An 18,796-nucleotide genomic window follows, 5' to 3' on the forward strand; every position below is an offset into this window, starting at 1 on the left:
AGAATTTCACAGTATGATATTGAATTAACATAATGATACTAAACAGAACTTTGGGACAGCAGTGGATCAGTGTGATCATCTTACAGCAGGAAGGGTTGACGTTTGATCCGCAGCTCCTCTTGTCTAAATGCCCATGCATCTCTGAACAAGACACATCCCAAAGCCTTAATGATTTATTTGGGGGGGGCACATTGTACTCGTAGTGCCAGTCCCGAGGCCATTGTTTCCTCAAAACCCATGCACTCTTAAATTAAGACTTATAAGGCAAGAATCATGCAGACAACAGTGCAGATACAAAACAGGCCATCTTGACTTAACTCACGGTGCCACAGGTGCTAACAATGAACCAACCCGTCTGCTGATTGAAGAGGGAAAAATGCCTTTAAAACGTGATTATTGGTATGTACAATTATCAAAATAAAGCAGGAAAAGGTGTCAAGGAACATCAAATCCTCTGTTTATAGTAGGTGAGCCAGTAAGCTAGAATTTCCCATGAGAGAGCATCCAATGCTCTGTTTGTTTGTTTGTTTTGTGACTGACCCTGACTACAGCAACTCATGAGGAATCTAATCTAACACATAGACCATAATATATAACGAACAACCCCACCATATACACGTGAAGTGTGTTGCAGTACCTATAGTTTTAACACTAGGTTTAAATCAAATTTATGATAATTTTATATGATAAATATAATTGGTGATGGGAAAATTATTGATGGAAAATGATTATCTTCACTTTGTCAGCTTTTCCTTAAATAAATCAACAAAACAGCTCATTGTTATTTTCTTAAATTGTCTGTTAAGCATTTTAAAGTAATATTGTTCGGATTGAATGATGATTTATGCTATGCTCCTAAATTTTGTGCTTGCACTGGAAAAGATTTCCAGCAGTGAGCACCAGTGCCACAATTGTAGTGAAGTGCAAACAGATATCTATAGCTCATAGTCAAAAGTCCATTCTGAATGTCCTGTCTGAATTATTCGTAGGTGTGTTTTGGGGCGTAACCTCGAGTAAACTAATCAGAGTTCTGCTTGTCATTCCCTTTAAAAGCCAGGTGTGCTTTTGTCAGGAGCATTGCTTTTTAAATGGTGACTGCAGGAAACTGGAGAAGTGAACGATTCTCTGCTGAGGAGATGGATCTGCTCATGCACAAGGTACAGGTACGTGATGAGAATAAACGCAGAATCAAAACAAATCAAGGCTGGAAAAAGCAGTGTTCAGCTTCAGGAACTTTAAAGAAATGTGCAAAAGTCAGGTCTCAATTCAAGAACAAGTGTCAGACGCTGACGGTGATGGGACAGGAGTGCACAATCTCACATGATGTGCAGCTACGATACAAATAATAGAGAGTTTAGATTATGAGTTGAATCAGCAGTATAACTAATGGAGGGGAGGAAGAGACAGAAGTACATATCAATTTATTAGTCCTTTAACCTCATTATTGACAACTGCACTGGTTAGAAACCACTGCACTGTACCAGCGCCCTGTTGCACTGAACTAGGATAAGGGATTTAGCCGGGCTATGTTACTTATCCTGGCTGAACTTGTTACCATGGTGATTTATTTTTTTGCCGTTAGCCTGGTCCCAACCAGTAAATATGAAATATTTTATTTAGCTCCAATAGGCTCTCAGTATTTATATTGGGCTATTTATGCATCCAGTCGGTCCGCAGTTCAGCCAGACTTTTTCTCTGATCTTATCAAAAGCGAATGTATCGTCTTCTTTTTCATGTATCAAGTGTTTCATCTCGTCATAATTTCCATTATAAGCTGTTTGCTTGGTGACCACACATCTTCTCCATTTCTGAATCAGTAAATCTGTGACTGACTATGGTCTACTTAAAAGAGACGTGAATGCACACTTAAGCCAAGCTGCGCCTTCTCATCCTGGTTTGACGGTCGTGCAACAGACTAAGCCAGGGTTAACTTAGTAGCATAGGTTAAGGCCGGCTTTCCTCCGTATCCTGGATATCTTAATTCTACTTTGGTGCAAAAGGCCTCAGGTATAAGATATCGTTTGTCAAGGTTTTTTGTCAAACCCTGTTATCCCTATTATATACTGTATTAATTCATATATGAAAAATATAATAAGAAAAAACAAAGTTCTGTTTTGAGGTATAACTTTAAAGTCAATAGTTCAGTATAACCCACCATACGTACCATGAATGTCTAAACATTTATGACTACAAAGCTATAGAATTATACATTTCGAAAGGTAGATAGTCTTTCAAAAACACATCACTCATCAAACTTGTGTTACAAGTCAGCGGCTTTGATCCAGCCTTAGCATGCATTTGACAGGAGACTATTTTTGCTATGACGAGGGCAACCTGTATACTAAACAGTATAAACTATATTGTTGGGAAAAAAAAAATCAATGTATTTACTCATTTTATCTAAAAGCTAGTGAACTGCACAGAACCTACTCATGTTTACCCTCCTTGTTGATCTGTGACCAAAGAGGCAAAACATGCCATGGTGATGTGCCAAGCTTTTACTTTGCTGTAAAAGAGAGACTTTAGAGTTCCCTCTGAAGTTGTAACTCATCATATCTTGTGGGAAGAAAGTGTTAATATCCAAAAGAATGTGCAGTGTTGGTGTTTTCATCAGTGGCAATGAGATGATCCTTTGTGATGGATTTGCAAATTAAGATAATCTCTTAAAATGTTTTTAAAAAGCACAGACAGGGAACAACACAGCTTGTATATTCTTTTTTTTTTCTTTTCTTTTTCTTAAGTTTAGACAACTAAATTACAAAAGAAAGCACTGAAAACTCATGGCAAACAGTACCAGTCCCTTTAACGTGTATTAAATACTTGTAAACACTATATTCTTTAAGCCAAACAGGGTACAGAGTTCAAAGTTCATCCAGAATTCCCTCAAATTAAGCTCATGCAGTGTCCCATGGTAGACATTTACTCTGAACTCAGGCCATGTTATTCATTACAGCACCACAGACCTGCTCTGTGAATTGCATACCGCATTGCCATTACCTTTGAGTATTGCTAGCCACAGAATTAATTAAAGTCTAATATAGCCTTGTCTGGAGAGTGTGGCGGTCTGAGGGGTTGCTAAAAAGCAAATCAAGACCAGAGCCCCATCCCGGACCTGGGAAAATGACTCTTAACCGTGAGGTGCAATTAAGCGGGGAGCAGTGTTACCTGGTGCTGAAAGTCTGCCGGGAAATCTTTAGTTGAGCTACACTTTTCTTTTTCACTCACTATGTCAGCACTCACATCTCAATGTGGAGATAGGCAGCTTAGATTTTCTGAGGGACTCAGTGTAAACATGCACAGAGAAATGACCGTGACACTCTGCAGCCATATCGTCAAAGTGAGACATGGAAATGTACAGAAACGGTGGGGACAATAAACTAACTACTAATCATAGGTTTGAAGTCAGGGATTTTGTTTTGATTTTGAAACTTTGATGTTAACTTGTTGCTTGTGTGCTCCTGCTCGCCGCTTCAGAGATATTACCTGTCAATCACTGGGTCAACTGAATTCACAGACTTGCATCTTTACTTTACTTTTAACGAGGCCTTGGATCAGTTTCCAGGTCTTCCACATTACAAACACACTGATGTGCATTACTTTTTGCATACTTTAATATATTTAAAGAGTAACAGAATGGTGCAAATCAATGTACAGGTCAAATTTGAGGAACAAATTAATCAATTAATCTGTTAGTTGGCCCAAGAAATGTAAGAAAATGTTGATGTGTCTCAGACTTCGAAATAATGATGTTCTGAAATGTCTTGTTTATCCACAAATCAAGTGTTCAGCATTCACTTAAGAACCTGAAAAATTGGAGAACATGTCATTAATTAAAAAAAAAAGAAGTCCAAAGATTAATCAGTTATTAAACAATTGATATTTTGATTATCAGTGAATAATGAATGAATAATTGATCAATCAATTAAATGTTGCTGCCCTGTGAGCTCTAACATTGAGGCTGCTGACATATGGCTGCTGGAAGGTAAGATAGATTGATCTTGATTTTTACTAAATTTATTTAACATGGAGCAATCCGATTACTGCACATGTATGCTGCTGTAAGATAGGGTCTGTTTAAATACACGTTAATGATTTCGCATTAAACGCGTCTCCTGGGACTCTGCTGCCAAACCGGCAGCACAGAGGTTCGCTTTGGTCTTCCCTGCTCCCTGGCTGTGCAGCAAGCTCCCTGTAGTTTCTCTCATCTCAAGTCATTCCTCAAGGCCATCCTGTTTCCACTGAAAGTATCTTGGAAAATTATTTTAACCAGCGTTTGGGTAATGTTCACGTTTGAAGTGATGAGGTTCATGGAATCCATAAATAGAATGCAATTCACACCCTACTGGTTTAATAATAAGGTGACAGACAAGCTGACCAGTTATACGTTGCGTACTAAATAATGAATAAGAAAAACTAATAAGATGCAGTTTTGTCTGGTAATAGGAAAATGTAAAGCAAATGTCAACAGACAGACCTTGACATGCACCGAATGATCAAAAGTCACACATCATAATGGCAAGGGAAATACCACATTTAATAAGGTGATTTAATTTCTCTTGTCCATATTCTTTACTTATTTCACATTCTCCAAGAGCAGATTATCAGCTCAAGGAATGACTTTGTCTTCCTTGGAGCAAGTAAAGACCACGACTTTGTTGATCTACGAGGAAGAAAAGGTGGATTCATCAAAGCCCTCCAAGCTCTTTGAAGGTGCCTTGTTTGGCCCCATCCCAATCCTTTGCAAGATACAGCACTAGGGACGAGATAAAAAGGAATACTCCCAATAACCTCCGACCTCTATATAACACAGTATACTGTGCAGCTATTGTGTACGACTCTGGGTATTAACACTGAACTGAAAATGCATTAATTCAAGTACTTGTACGGTAGAACTGTCAAAACCTTTGAAAAAGTGTGTGGCTGTATTTGAAAATGGAATGTCATTTGTGCAAGTACCTTCTGGGATTACTTCACAGAAAATGGTGTGAATTTCAGTTCAGTGGCATGAGACCCACTCCTGTCTTTCCATCTCCCTCTCCCTCTCTCTGGCTCCTACACACACACACACACACATCTGGAGGTGTTGATGACCTTAGCACTTAGCTACTGTTAGTATGTAATTCATTTTTGTCTGGCCCTCAGGTATTAACAAGATTGTCTAATATTTCCATCTTTACTGCTTCAGCCTCTTGCACACTTCATCACTCCAGGCACTGCTCCCTTTCTATATCCATCCACATTTAAAAGTGACTCTGAAATCACAATTTAGCTGCCTTTGCCTCTGTCTGAACTATGTTTAGCTACAGTTCACTGGTTATTTATGGGTAATTATATGACATACCCCCCCCTCACTCACACACACACACACACACACACACACACGGTGACTAAGTGCGCAGATGAATATTTTATTCTCCACAATTCTTCTCACCATCTAATAAAATGCATTGCCGGAATCAGAAATCATCTATGATCCGGGAAGAGTGATAAAAAGAGGGCTATATATAGATGATTAATATCTATCCCAAGGAAAAACAGCTTTCTGAATATTTCATGGAGCAGACTTTCACGTCTTTGGTGAATAAATGGACAAATTCCTATCCTCCAAGAAACACTCAGGTTTCAAGGTTCAGCTGATTTGATCATGTTTGAAGTGTGCCGACTATAGATTCATTAAATCAGGGACACACAGATACAGACTCACACCCCCTACATGCCCCTCACTTACTAAGTGGAGCGTTGGACTTCGCAGACTGAAATGACTGCGAGTTTGTGGCAAAAACATCAAAAGCAAACAGGTGTTTATGAATGTGCTGCATGTTGGCTCAGTGCCTAATTTACATAAAATGATGCATTAACATTTTTAATGAATATTCAGACCTTGCCACAAACACCCGCTTGGTTGCTCTTGTTAGTCATTCAAATGAAAGTGTAAAAAATACAGGATGGTACCGAGTCCAAGAGGAACTGCCGTGTCCTACATGTCGGCAACATATGGTTTTGGGAATAATGCTCATTCAAGTGGTTGATTGATAGCTGTGCCATTACAATCTGGCTGTCAATCACACTTTTGCTCCACTGAATGAGAGCAGACTCCAAACAATTGTAAGCATAAATATTCATGGGAGGCCTGTTTTGTTTCAGTATGTCTGTTCTCTGCCGCTCCGTCTTCCTGGTTTCATGCGATTGTCAGGAGAACTTACTGTTTGACTTTTGTACAGTGAGCTGCTAATCTGAGGATTAACGGTTATTCATCCTGGATTTCTGGTTTTTACTGCACCACTGATTCCAGCAAGCTAAATATGGTCACATACAGTAGAATGCCTTTGAGAAAATATTAGACATCTTTTTATACATCAGGTGGAAGGTTAGAGGGAACAGCTGCATGATACCACATGGGAACACATCCCACTTCAGTCTCACATGTGTGACTGGCATGTGGCAGCGTGTGAGGGCAAAGGCAGCAAAAAAACAGCTCATTGTCAAGCCTTCATTATTATACAGTGCTGCAATAATGCAGCTCTCCGTACAGATTTCTTTACAGCAAACTTAAAAATCAGCACAACCATGAAATACAATAAATAAGTCAAGGAGTCTCCTTCACAGCCATGTTGTGTCTACATGGCACATCTGGAAGGGTCGTTTGATTCAAACAGCTTCCACTATCTGCCCCTACCCCCATGAATATTACCCCTATCTGTATTGATGAATTAGCTGAACACTAGCTTTTATTACAGCATAAGGAAACCTGCAAATGTCTCCTGCAGTCACATCATCTTTCACTGTGTTTTCTATGTGTGAAATAAGGCAATGATAAAATATAAACTGCAATTTCATGAATATAATATTAAAGCCTCCAAAAGGCTGAATCACTTGCCAGTCGCAGATTTCCTTTCAAGAGACATTCATCATTCTACATAACAGGATTTATTGTGCTTAAAGCTGCATGGAAGCCAAATGTGGCTTTATTATGCTTCAGATTTAACTGAGCAGAAACAAAACTTTAAAAAGAAAATCACAATGTTTGCCTTGTTGCCAAGAAAAGCAAAGAAATAAAGTGCATTTCAGTGAATGCACAGCAATTCTCCCACTTCTATAGTGCCCAATTAGGAATATAGGAATAATTAGTGACTCCTAAAAAGGCTATATTATTATACTATTCAGAAATGCAGTCACATAGTTTTAGGACACTAAAGTTTGTACTTAGGGTGAAGCTATAAATCAATAGTCTTCCACTGAGTGGGTAGTATGTGAAATTAATTTTATTTATCAAAACAGCAGCTTCTATGCACACAAATAAACCAGATCGATTTTCTGTTTCTGCAACTTTTAAATTCTTAAAAATAATGATAATGAAATAATGACTCACATTTGAGCCACAAACAAGCCCTCAAGGCAAAAACACACCCACTTCAAGAAACAGACGTATCGCTCACTACAAGACTCAACCATTATAATAACACAAGACAGGCCATAAGAGTAACACCCACTCTCCCTGTCTTGCAGTCCACAGAGACGCCTCGAACAAATTTAATGTCTGATCATCGGTAGGCTGCTTGTACACTTTGGTTGCATCACACATGGAAATCACCACTGTCTTTCGGGCTAAAATAACTGATTTGAAAAGGTAAAATGACATGTCATTTTAAATGTGGGTGCTTATCAGTCTTTCAATCTAGCGAGATGATCCACAGTAGCGCGGTTTGAAAGCTTCAGTAAAAAAAAAGAAAAAAAAAAACATGTTCAGGTCATACTTTACCTTGTACCTTGCCAGTAGAAAATAGGTAGAAACATTTTGAAGGAAAAATACTGTCACCTCAAATCGCTAACATGGGAATTGCCACAAGAGCTGTAAAGAAAAATGTTATCCATCACATTGATTAAATTCCTCTTAGCTGGTGTCCTTGGCCAGGTAAGTTTGTGAGTGGCTGTGGCACTAACAGCAGCCCCATGGAGAGTCAGTGGATTAATAAGAATTGTACCAAATGGAAGATGTGGTAGAAGTAAATCTGCTCTCAGTTCCATCACATGTCACCCCTCCTCTATCACAAATAAAAATTCATTGGTGTTTGTAATTTTACATTTAAGTCTTAGCGAGCACTTTCAGTATTGGTTAAACAACAATTTAAATGTAATCCAGTTGACTAGTCTAAAAGCACACTAGTTTACAGGGTGGGACTAACATTGGCAGATCAATCTGCGCTAAAAAAGAGAAACAAGCTTGACTTTAAAATCGAAAATCAAATCTAATCATGGATTTGCAGAATGATGACACCCCTACTAATCACGCACATCTCTAGCCTCTGTTTGTAGACACTGGTACAAAAACACCTACAGAACGTATCCACTTAGCATATTTGTGCAAAGCTCTCTCCTGCCTCATTGCCTTGTGAAAGAGTTGAGCAATTTATGAATCACTTTCAGCAAGATGTCATTTGGCTTTCATAAAAGGTAAAGTCAAGTGCAAGTATTTTGAAGGGATGAAGCAATATAAAATGTCTATGGTTAGAAAACCTACAAGACATTGAGTTTCACTACAGCTGGTCAAATGACATTTGATCCAATTATTAGTTGTTTAAAAAAATTAAAATAACTTGGTATATTTAATGAATAATTTCCACAGACACCTCTGATTCATAGGACAAGAAAATCTTCAGCACAAATTTTAAGGTGGCATTCAATCTGCTGCCATTATTTGCCATCTTTTACGTGATTAGTCTTCACTCGGTGTGCCATTTTCGCACTAATATTCCAGAGGCACATCTTATCACAACCCCAATCTCCACTTAAGTGCCCTCAGGTTACATTCATTTTGAATTGGCTCACATCAAAGAGACTCCACATGACAAGCCCTTTAAGATTAAACGCTCCTTAATTCTCCGATTACAAAATATTTAGTCCATTGGGACACTGTTTCAGAGACAAATAATGATTAAGATCCTAATTAACATTGGAGGGATAATATGTCAAAACAAAACATCTCAAAATAATGAAAGACAAGAGCTGGCAAGTACTTGGTGATTCAATTGTTTGAATTACAGGCATTTCACTAACAAATACTGCTACCATTTCAAACACACCGCAAATGGCTTCACGTATCAGTCATTGTGCATGTGTGTGTGTGTGTGTGTGTGTATATTGAATATTTTCCCCACATTCCTTAGTGGTCACACTATATATCCTAAACAGGAATCATTTCAACAACTTCAAAAAGTCAAGTGAAGAAAACAAAAGGGTCAGCATCAAAGTAGGTACCAAAGCTTTAAACCACCCTGTTCTCCCTTTTGGATTTAGGACTGTAAATGGCAAAGATTTATAGGGAACCATGGGCTAACAGCCCTTCTCAAAAGGCTAATGCTGTTAACTGTCTATGACAAACAAATGTAGATGGATGCTTACATGGCTGTCAGTAGTTTCTTCAGAAGACGAATCGCTTAGCCGTCCAATCAGTGCTTTGGTATGAGCCTGGGATGTTTGTCAAAGTTGGTTAAAGCACGATTCACTTGGACAGTCGGCATCAGTTGTTGCAGCCATTCAGAGAGATTGATTCATTTTAAGGGAGAAGGGGGGCTCCACCAGTCACCTAATCTTGATAGATGTGACAGTTTTGGGAAGCTGGAGAAAAGCATCTGGACAGATTATAATGGATGAATATTTTTCTGATGCTGCCTTTATGGCAGACCAACAACTGCGACTCACATACACACAAAAACAAAAACTTACTTTGGATTAGCTAGGGACGATAAAATTCCATGTCTCCATCAGCTACCCCCTCCCTCCTCCCCCCTTATCATCATGCTGCCAATCAGAGTTTGGGAGTGGCTTAGGATCCAATCAATCAAGCTGATTGGGAGTGTCGGGAAGTAGCTGCAATAAGCAGCCAGAGGTTGCGCCTCTTGCAAAGACCATTTAACCGACACAGCATGTTTAGCCAGAATGATAATTAGGCCAACGTCCTTGCTCATCTCCCTTCTTTAAACTTCAGACCCAATATAAATCAAATGGTACAGACTATGGTGCTAATAACGGAACTTACAATGACAACACCGATACCGTACTCTGAACTGAACGTGACCATACTAGTATTGATCCCAATATCCATAATAAATATGGATCTAGCATCTGATTCACCAGATGTAGACAGTATCAGTCTGCCATTCTCCTTCCCCTCTTCCCATCTGTTCTGTATCATTTCCAGCATCCCGCTTACTGCAGGCTGCAGGCTACAACCTGCATGTTTAAACTAGTATGTTTTGACAAAGATCTGAATCAGGCACTCACATTTACAGCTGATCTTAGCTACTAAAGTTCTGTATTCAAATTAAAAAACACTGATCTTTTTATAGTGGGAGAAATATTACCACTCAGGTGAGCTGTGGTGTGACAGACAAGAAAAATTACTCCGCTTTGAAGATTATTTGAATAATATCAATATTTTAAGGTTGATATTTTATTTTATTTTTTAAACTAATTTTTGGCTATTCTGATTATTCTTTGGAAGTCATGGACGATCTGGAGAAAATTCCAAGTGACACTGGGCAAAAAGCAAAGTCCAATCACCAGTCTACTGTATTTTGGAAACAAACAAACGTTCATTCACACATTACACCCATCAGCAAATTAGACGCGTTAATTAACCTGCATGTCCTTGGAGAAAATTAGATCAGAGTAAACACACAATGGGTCAACTGGTGCAACCCTCCGGTTACAAGCAAACATTGCTTGTAATTCCGATGAATACTTCAAAAACCAGACAAAACAGTTTTACTTTTCCAGTTCCTAATTAATAAGGGACAGTGATTATGGCAGTCCAGTTCAGTTCTATCTGAGGTTATAAATGACAATTTCTCTGGGGAGAAGCTCTTCCAACAAAATAATTTGCAAAAAGAATTAAGTCAACACTGGCCAATACTTAGTAAAACATGGTAAAAATAAGAAAACATCCATTACTTTACAGCTTTTCTATGCTGTGTAACTAAAGCTGCATGTGAAATAACTCTTTGATTTCTATTTTATCCAGAGATATACCACAGAAGTCACCAAACCACAAAATGGGTTCATACATGAAAACATGTTTTTAAGTTGAGTTGTGAGCAGCAGGGATTGGTTTCTGCTCTTGTTTGATAAGTTCACAGATGTAGAGCAGGCAATTCCAACATTAATATCAAGGTTACGAACAGAGCTTACAGCCACGAAGAGAGAGCAAGTTTACATTGATTACCAGAGTGGCCAGCAGTAGTCAAGAATATGACCCGTGCCTCGAAGCGCTCTCTCCATCAGTCCTCCCTCCCACATCAGCTCAACCGGTGCTGTCTGTCTCCCTGAGTTGTCAATAGCGCCTGATGGGCCTTTTAGACACTTATCAATATTTAACCAGCCTCCCCCATTGACTCAGCAATTACTGCCTAATTGATTTGAGATTGATTATAATCAGCACCATAATGGCAGTGTGGGTCAGCAGCAAGTGCTGATAAAACTCCTCAGAGTAAAATTATTATTTAATGCAACCACTATGTACGATGGAAGGTGTGTGTAAAGAATGAAAAGTCACTGTACCGCGTCAAGGTGGAAACCTCCCGACGTGGGACTCGTCTCCATTAGCACACATCCTGTGATGAAAAGAGTCGTGCAGCTTGGCTTGGAGAGGACTCAGTCTGGATGTTGTTTTCCTTTCTTCAATAAATACCCTGAAAGAAAGACACATGCATATAGTTAAAGTGCAGTGAACTGTATACTGTAAAAGTGCCACGATCACAATGAAACATGTTCTGGACACTGACAACTGCATGTATTCACTGACAACTAAGCAACATTAGCCGGTCTATAATTTACCATACATAGCCAGCAAAGAAAAGTTTTGGTTCACTGTGTGTTTGTTTTTATGCTTTCTGAAATGTACTAAAATAATTACAGCAAAAGAGAGAACTGTTTTAAATGATCACATAAAAATCACCAACATGAATGAATCAGGCTGAACAAACACTGGATGTGGACTCAAAAGCACGACTCGACAACACAACAGTCTCAGTTTGACCAGAAAAACACCTTTCACTAGTCTTGAACAAAACAGGTTTCCAAAAAGCACAAAGCAAGAAAAGACACAAAAACACAAAAGACGGGTAAATATGGGTAAGGACACTTACCGGTCAGCAGACAAGACAAACCGGCAACAGACACATGCAGGCTAAATCCACAGGTGGAGGGATAATGATGAACAGGTGAAACTCATCAGGGCGGGGCAGGTAATCACAGGGGAGGGAAACATTACAGGAAGCAGACACTGAAACAAGAGGCAATGGTAATTATTGATGATAATGTGTCCTAACCCATTCTTATTTTGATTCCAGACACATTAATATAAGATAAGATTGTCCTTTATTTGTCCCACAGTGGGGAAATTTACATGGTTACAGCAGCAAGACAGTAAAGATAAAGATAATAAATAATAAACATGCATTACCAAAAAAGAAAATTACAATATACGAAGATATTTACACTTAGACTATAAAAAATAGTTAAAATAGAGATGTAGAATGTACATTATAGACAGCAGAATATACATAGCAATATATAACATAACTGTGGTCTAGTTAATGTGGTGCCACCATTTGTGTTGCAAATGATAAAATTGGTAACATTAATATAAGATAAGATAAGATAAGATAAGACACTGCTTTATTAGTGCCACAATGGGGAGATTTACTGTCAAAGCAGCAAAGGCAATACATTTGCATAAACAAATACATTTCCACATCTATGAATGTAGACTATAAAAATATATAAACTATTAAGATTATAAAAATACAATATACTATACAGTATACATTAAGTAACTAGAATATATGCAGCATGAGTTTTTGTGAACTAGGATTGCAGTGTTATAGTGCACATAGAATGAGTAGCATGTTATTCCGTGGTCTGCTGAGAGCAGTGCGACAGCAGGGAGAAACGACCTGTGATGCCGCTCCTTCAGACATTTAGGATGTTCCAGAATATTTACTACTACGGTGAGATATAAGCTTTAGTTTGGAAAATACCATCCTCAACAGTGACATGTAGCAAAGCACTGAGATGTTTGTTTGGCTGGATTTGTTGTGATTGCAGAAAAATTCAGTTGCGTTTGTACATTGTCGTTACAGAGTGGTCGTTCATCTCTGACGAACTATCTTTGACAGAAGCACTGACAGCACACTGAGCAGACACACAAATTTAATTAAAGCCTGTTATCACATTATTAAGTTACAGTCAATAGAATAACCTGCCGGTAAAGCTGACAGCTGCATCGCTTTTTACACTGCATTGCTATTGCAAATGACTTTATCTAATTAATATTTGTAGTTTCAGCTGCCACCATGATCCTAAAAGGATAAAAAAGGATGGATGGATAAATAGGTTTTCATTCATAGTGTTGCAATGATGAAGTCTTAATCTCAGGAATTCTGTGTTAAAACAGCCTTGAAGAGCATTAAAAAAAAATACACTTTAAAGGATATATAATACAAAGTGCCACATTGTCCTGTTGGGGCTATCACAATAAGTGCTTCCTTGAAATAAACTGTGCTTCAGAAAAAAACACAGATCGTGTGGTGGAACAGTTTCTGTGCATCAATAACTGAAGTGGACAATTCATCATTCACTTGATACTGAGGCTGCGTTGTTTGCGCTCAGATCCGTGTGATAAATATATCAGCACTTCCAGTCCACATCATTAAAGTGTGAAGTGATCCTACCAAGATCTCACATCCTTCTACTGAAAGCTACCATCAAAGCTGCCCCCTTTCACTCCGAGAGCTTTTAGGGCAACACACTTCACTGTTGATTCCAGTACCAGGGATAAACTATAGAAGGCGTTCCAACTTCTGAGTAATCAAAGCTTATTCCGCTATTTGTGTATTGTGTCTGATCGAACAGCAAGGGAAGGTGGCCCAAGGCTTTCCTGGAAGTGTACTCATCACATTCATTATCATTCAACTTTGGCCAAAGCTTACATCGCTGCTTGCGTTCTCCTTTGCAGCATTAATCGATTTTTTGTTCCCTAGTTGTTTGGTAAACATTGTGAACAGTGAAGAATACGTGAATATGCTGAACAAAGAAACTCCAGGTGTGACCATTACAGTTAGTATTTATCAGTCTGAATACGAATAGAGTCAGTGATTGCAAATTGTCAGATTTGTTCACACCTCGTCATTACAAACAAAAGGGGTGTGTACACAAGTCATGTGTAGCGATCACTCTCAAATCATTCATGCAGTGTGGGAATAGAAATTAATCTGCACACCACTCAAACAAACAAACGAAGAATCTCTGATATGTTTGCATCAAATTAATTGCACTCTGGTTCCCCCTGAATAGTTCAGCCTATTCATAGACCGAACTATTAAATGACTAGTCATTAAAAAGAAATGACATTCAATTACATGAGGTTAGAAATAACTCTTACTTTTATGTATGCATACATTATGACACTTATTCTTATAAAATATCCCTATTTCACCCATCCCAGTCATGTTCTGTGACATGCAATACGATAAATGTCACAAAACAAAAACACACAGGTGTAAATAATCAAATGAATGATGCCTTTTAGTTACAAGCTGCATGCTAGCTCATGTATGTTATCAGTAACACCTGTGCCTGTTCTGCTAAAGCCTGCATGTTTCAAATATTAAAGAAGCTTATCTTATAGTATTAACAGACATTAACAACACTCTTTACATTGTTAACGGCCATAATTTATGCTACAATTCCAACCATGTATTCATTAAAAAAAACAACAACTTGAGTGCTACATACCTGTTGGCTAGCTGGTGTTTTGCAACCAGAGGTCCTTCAGCTGCTTCCCTCACTGCTTACTGCGCACAATTCACCATAAATATAAAAAAAAAATAAACTTAGTTGTTAAATTCGACCAAAGAAGCAATGAGACTTAACTCTGACCTGCTGCTTTCCTGCAGATGTAGGCTGCTAACGCCAAAGCTAAGCTAAGCTAAGCTAAGCTAATAAGAACTACCACCAATTAACGAAATCATCGCAATTCTTTTTGCCAAAAATGCACATTAATTACATATTTAAATCAAACAGCATGTCCAGGAAGACGTTAAAGACGAAGCCTTGTGACTTCTACGGACTCTTTTCACAAGTTACTCTCTGAGGGCTTCATTCCATTTAGCTAGACTGGGTCCAGGGTCGTGGTATTGTGTATACTCGATCACAGACCCTGTTTACGACTGAACTTAATGGAATTGGGCCGTCACAACCAAAGTGTGTTTCACCTGTGCCGTCTCCTGCTATCACAAGTCAAACTTGTAATATACTTGTATGTATGGAACAGTCAGGTTGCCATAAATGTTGTTGTCAGCTGCATCTTTTATTTGTTCTTTTAACCCCTTTTTATTTACAATTTGGAAATTGGGAATGCCACGTTTGCTATGAGGAGTTCCTATGTGTAATGCACATGTGGAAATACTGAAATCAGTGGGGGGGGGAATTGTATTATTATTGTATTATTGCTACTAATGTAATTTTTAAACCATAGGATTCTCAGGCAAGACAAGTGGTGTCACTTTTTTGTGATTTCTGTGAATTAAATTCTGATATAATAAAGGTATATAATGGTATTGGAAAGTGTTTAATCTTAATAACGCTTAATGCAACGTGACATACTTCACATTAACTTGTAATCATAATTAAATAGTGTTGTTGAACCTCGATTAGATTAAAATCCAATTAATAATTTGTGTAACCTTGTATAGAACCATTGTGTTCCGTGCACATTTTACTAATAATATTCTCGTTAAGTATTTTAATAGAAGCCTGCTCTTGCAAATTAGAAGTTCTATGTACATTATGGAGGAGAGGGTTCGACTACATCTTCCACCCTAAATAAGCATAGACAATGCACAATGGTGGAAATAAACTTGTTGTGTCTTCACATGTAAGTGTGTCAGCTGTGAAAAAGGAGCAATAACAGCACAGCTAAAGTTATCCTCTTCTTGTTGTGCCTGTAAGACTTTTTTGTTGTGTAACTGTAGAGTAGCTGCAATCTTTTTTTGGCAGCTAATGGGGATCCAAATAAATAAACAATAAACTGAGTAGGTGCTTCACTTTTAACAAATATCTAAATGCAGACGAAAAAATTGGGGTGAATACAAAAAAATAAAAATGAGTTGCTGCACAAGTACAATATAAAACCGTGCAACACAAAAACAAACATAATGGATATAAGTTGACTTCTTCGGCGCATGCACAGATGAAGTATATCATATTTACCCACAGGGCAAAAAGTGAGGAACAAAGTAAGCACTATTCATTTCTCCTGTTTGAACATGACAGCTTAGCAGAAGAGTGAGGCTGTGAGGACCAACGCAGGTCATTAGCTCACTGAAATACCTTCAGTTTAATTTATTTCTGAAGTGATTTTGACTGCACGATAGGCTAATTAGGAGCTCCGCTTAACGTTTTTACGGAGGCTGTTTGTAAAGCATTAACATCCACTGATTAAATGCTGAATCCTTGATGAGAGCTCGCCTGTGCGTTTGACAGAGGACCGTGCCTCAGTCGCATGCAAATTCAAAAGCGGCATTTAGGTGTTTTATGGAAAGATGACTGTTTGTGTGTGTATGTCTCAATTACAGTGAAAGGAGCCTTCTATTATAGAGGAGATTATGTGTGCGTGCATTCAGGCAACCGTGGGATCTTCTTCAAAACAGAGCAATATGCTGTCAAGTCAAAAAACTAAAACCTTCCATCCACCAGTAGCAAAAAAGAAAAAGGACTTTTTTTTATTTTTTATCTTGACTCATATTTTACCTCTAACCTTTTCTGCTTAACCTATGTGCCTACACTGATTTGATTTTGTTTATTTCTCCTCCCCTCATATCCTCCACCCTTTCCCTCCATCTTCCAACTGTCCTTCACATATCAATGTATTCTTTAAAAGTCATCTCAGGTTAGCCGGAATGTCACATCGCTCATGTGTGCCCTGTGGGGCAGCTCCTGTTATTTTAAGGGGTCACGTACATTTATCCAAGCAATGAATAAAGAAGCACCCAGAGGCTGGAATAAGAGGCCTGAGCAGAGCCATGGCTGAACGGACGAAAAACAACATTTACTTTGGAGAAGTGGGCTTCAACAAGGAGCCCTTTTAAAGGTCAAAAACAGCTGCCACTTGTCATTAGCTTTACGTTTGGCCTGGTGATGGACCATGCTCTCTCGGCCATCCGCCCGAGAACATGGTGAGTTAGAGAGACAGGGAAAAAACTAAAATCAGCAATCAAAAAATCCCGTCTTTATGTGTAAACTGGAATGTTTCCACCAGGACGCATCCACTACTGGCGCTTAATTATTTCCTGGCGAACAGTTGAGGTGATGTCACAGCTATTTCGGATGTGTTTGAACGTGCCGGTCAAATCATTTTTGACAGATCGGTCGCGTGAAGTGGCAGCGTCCACAGTACGTAAACATTTAATTAACTCACAAGTAAACTGAGAAGAGCAAAGGAAACAAACTGGAGCTTTTTCTGACCATTAGCTGCTGCCTGGAATTCTTGCAGTGTGTGGTGCTCATTAAGCAGTGATATACAGCACAATCTCATAATGACTTAAGATGTGCTGTCTGGTGAGCACTAACAAAACGATTGATTCGTAAGCAAAGGACGAGAGGAGGCCAAGAGGAAAGGGAGAAAATTATAATGAGAGTGAGAGTGTGAGGGGGGTTGAGGCATTTAGTTGGCAGACAGTTTCCTGATTCAGCCGGGCTGGATAGCAGGGGTAGCTGTCTTCTTCCATGTACCTCATCTATCACTGCCTATTTCTAGGAGACTCACCCGTTTACCCCATCACACACACACACACACACACACACACACACACAGTGAGAGAGAGAGAGATGGAAGGGAGTGAGAATTCAATCTTTCCTTGCCTCACAGTCATCTGCAGAAATGCATTCGTTCGCCATTCGCAACAGGGCCCCGAAACCTGCCAATAATTGTCCACCAGGGCAGGGGGAAAAAAAAGTCACAGCAGGTAACCAAGCTTTCATCATGTGATCCATTTCCAATCTGTAAAGTCCTACAGGTAGATTAGGGACGAGTAGAAATGGCCTTCAAGTGGCAGCGATGGTCTTTGACACATGTATCCCGTGATATTTGTGGGGGAAAAAAACACATATAGAGCGCAACGCTCAGCAGTTTCTAAACACATTCATCACAAGGAAGTAATCGTTCTTTTTTTGACTTTTATAAAAAAAATAAATCATAAATCATTTCTCCTTGGCCTCTTTCTTTAAAAAGCTGGTATTAACACTCTATTAGATGCTTAGACGTTTTTTTTCCCTAGCATTTCTCATCTGAAATTGTTCATTATTATTAGTTATTATGAGCAATTAGTGCCCATGCAATGTTTGGTAAATGTGTCCCTGCAGACATTTGGACACTGAATAGGTTTTAATAGGACAGTATGCACCTGGGTGAAAACCTGTGAAGACATCGGACCCAGTGAGTTACTGATATTAACTGACATAATTCCAGAGCTGTTTAATAATACATGTCATACTGTGTTTGAACTGATTTCCCTGCATGTCAGCACATTCTATAAAAAAAAAAACCCAATCTATAACTGAAGATGAACTTCAGGCCCCGTTCAGAAAGGATCTCGATGACAACTAACGATTCTGATCTAGATTTATTCATATTTGTGTTCATGAATTAATGTTTACACAGCTTCCTAATGTGGGAGCAAGCTGTCACGTTGACATCTGCTGCAGGACTTGTTCAAAAGGGGGAAATCAGCATTAACGA

The 18,796-nt window shown here is 38.7% G+C and overlaps 1 protein-coding gene across 4 annotated transcripts in view; it reads right to left on the bottom strand.

Annotated features, from left to right (window-relative positions):
- ntng1a (netrin g1a) overlaps positions 1-12,277 on the bottom strand; it is a 241,641-nt gene extending 229,364 nt beyond the window's left edge. For all 4 annotated transcript variants that reach the window (XM_058624052.1, XM_058624086.1, XM_058624095.1 and 1 more), the window contains exons 1-2: positions 12,144-12,277; positions 11,557-11,687 (exon numbers count right to left, since the gene is read on the bottom strand). The gene's annotated coding sequence lies outside the window, so the exon portion shown is untranslated. The remainder of the gene's footprint in view (positions 1-11,556; positions 11,688-12,143) is intronic.
- Positions 12,278-18,796: the final 6,519 nt, after the last annotated feature.

Source organism: Solea solea, chromosome 1 (genome assembly GCF_958295425.1).
Source record: "Solea solea chromosome 1, fSolSol10.1, whole genome shotgun sequence".
Taxonomy (NCBI): domain Eukaryota; kingdom Metazoa; phylum Chordata; class Actinopteri; order Pleuronectiformes; family Soleidae; genus Solea; species Solea solea.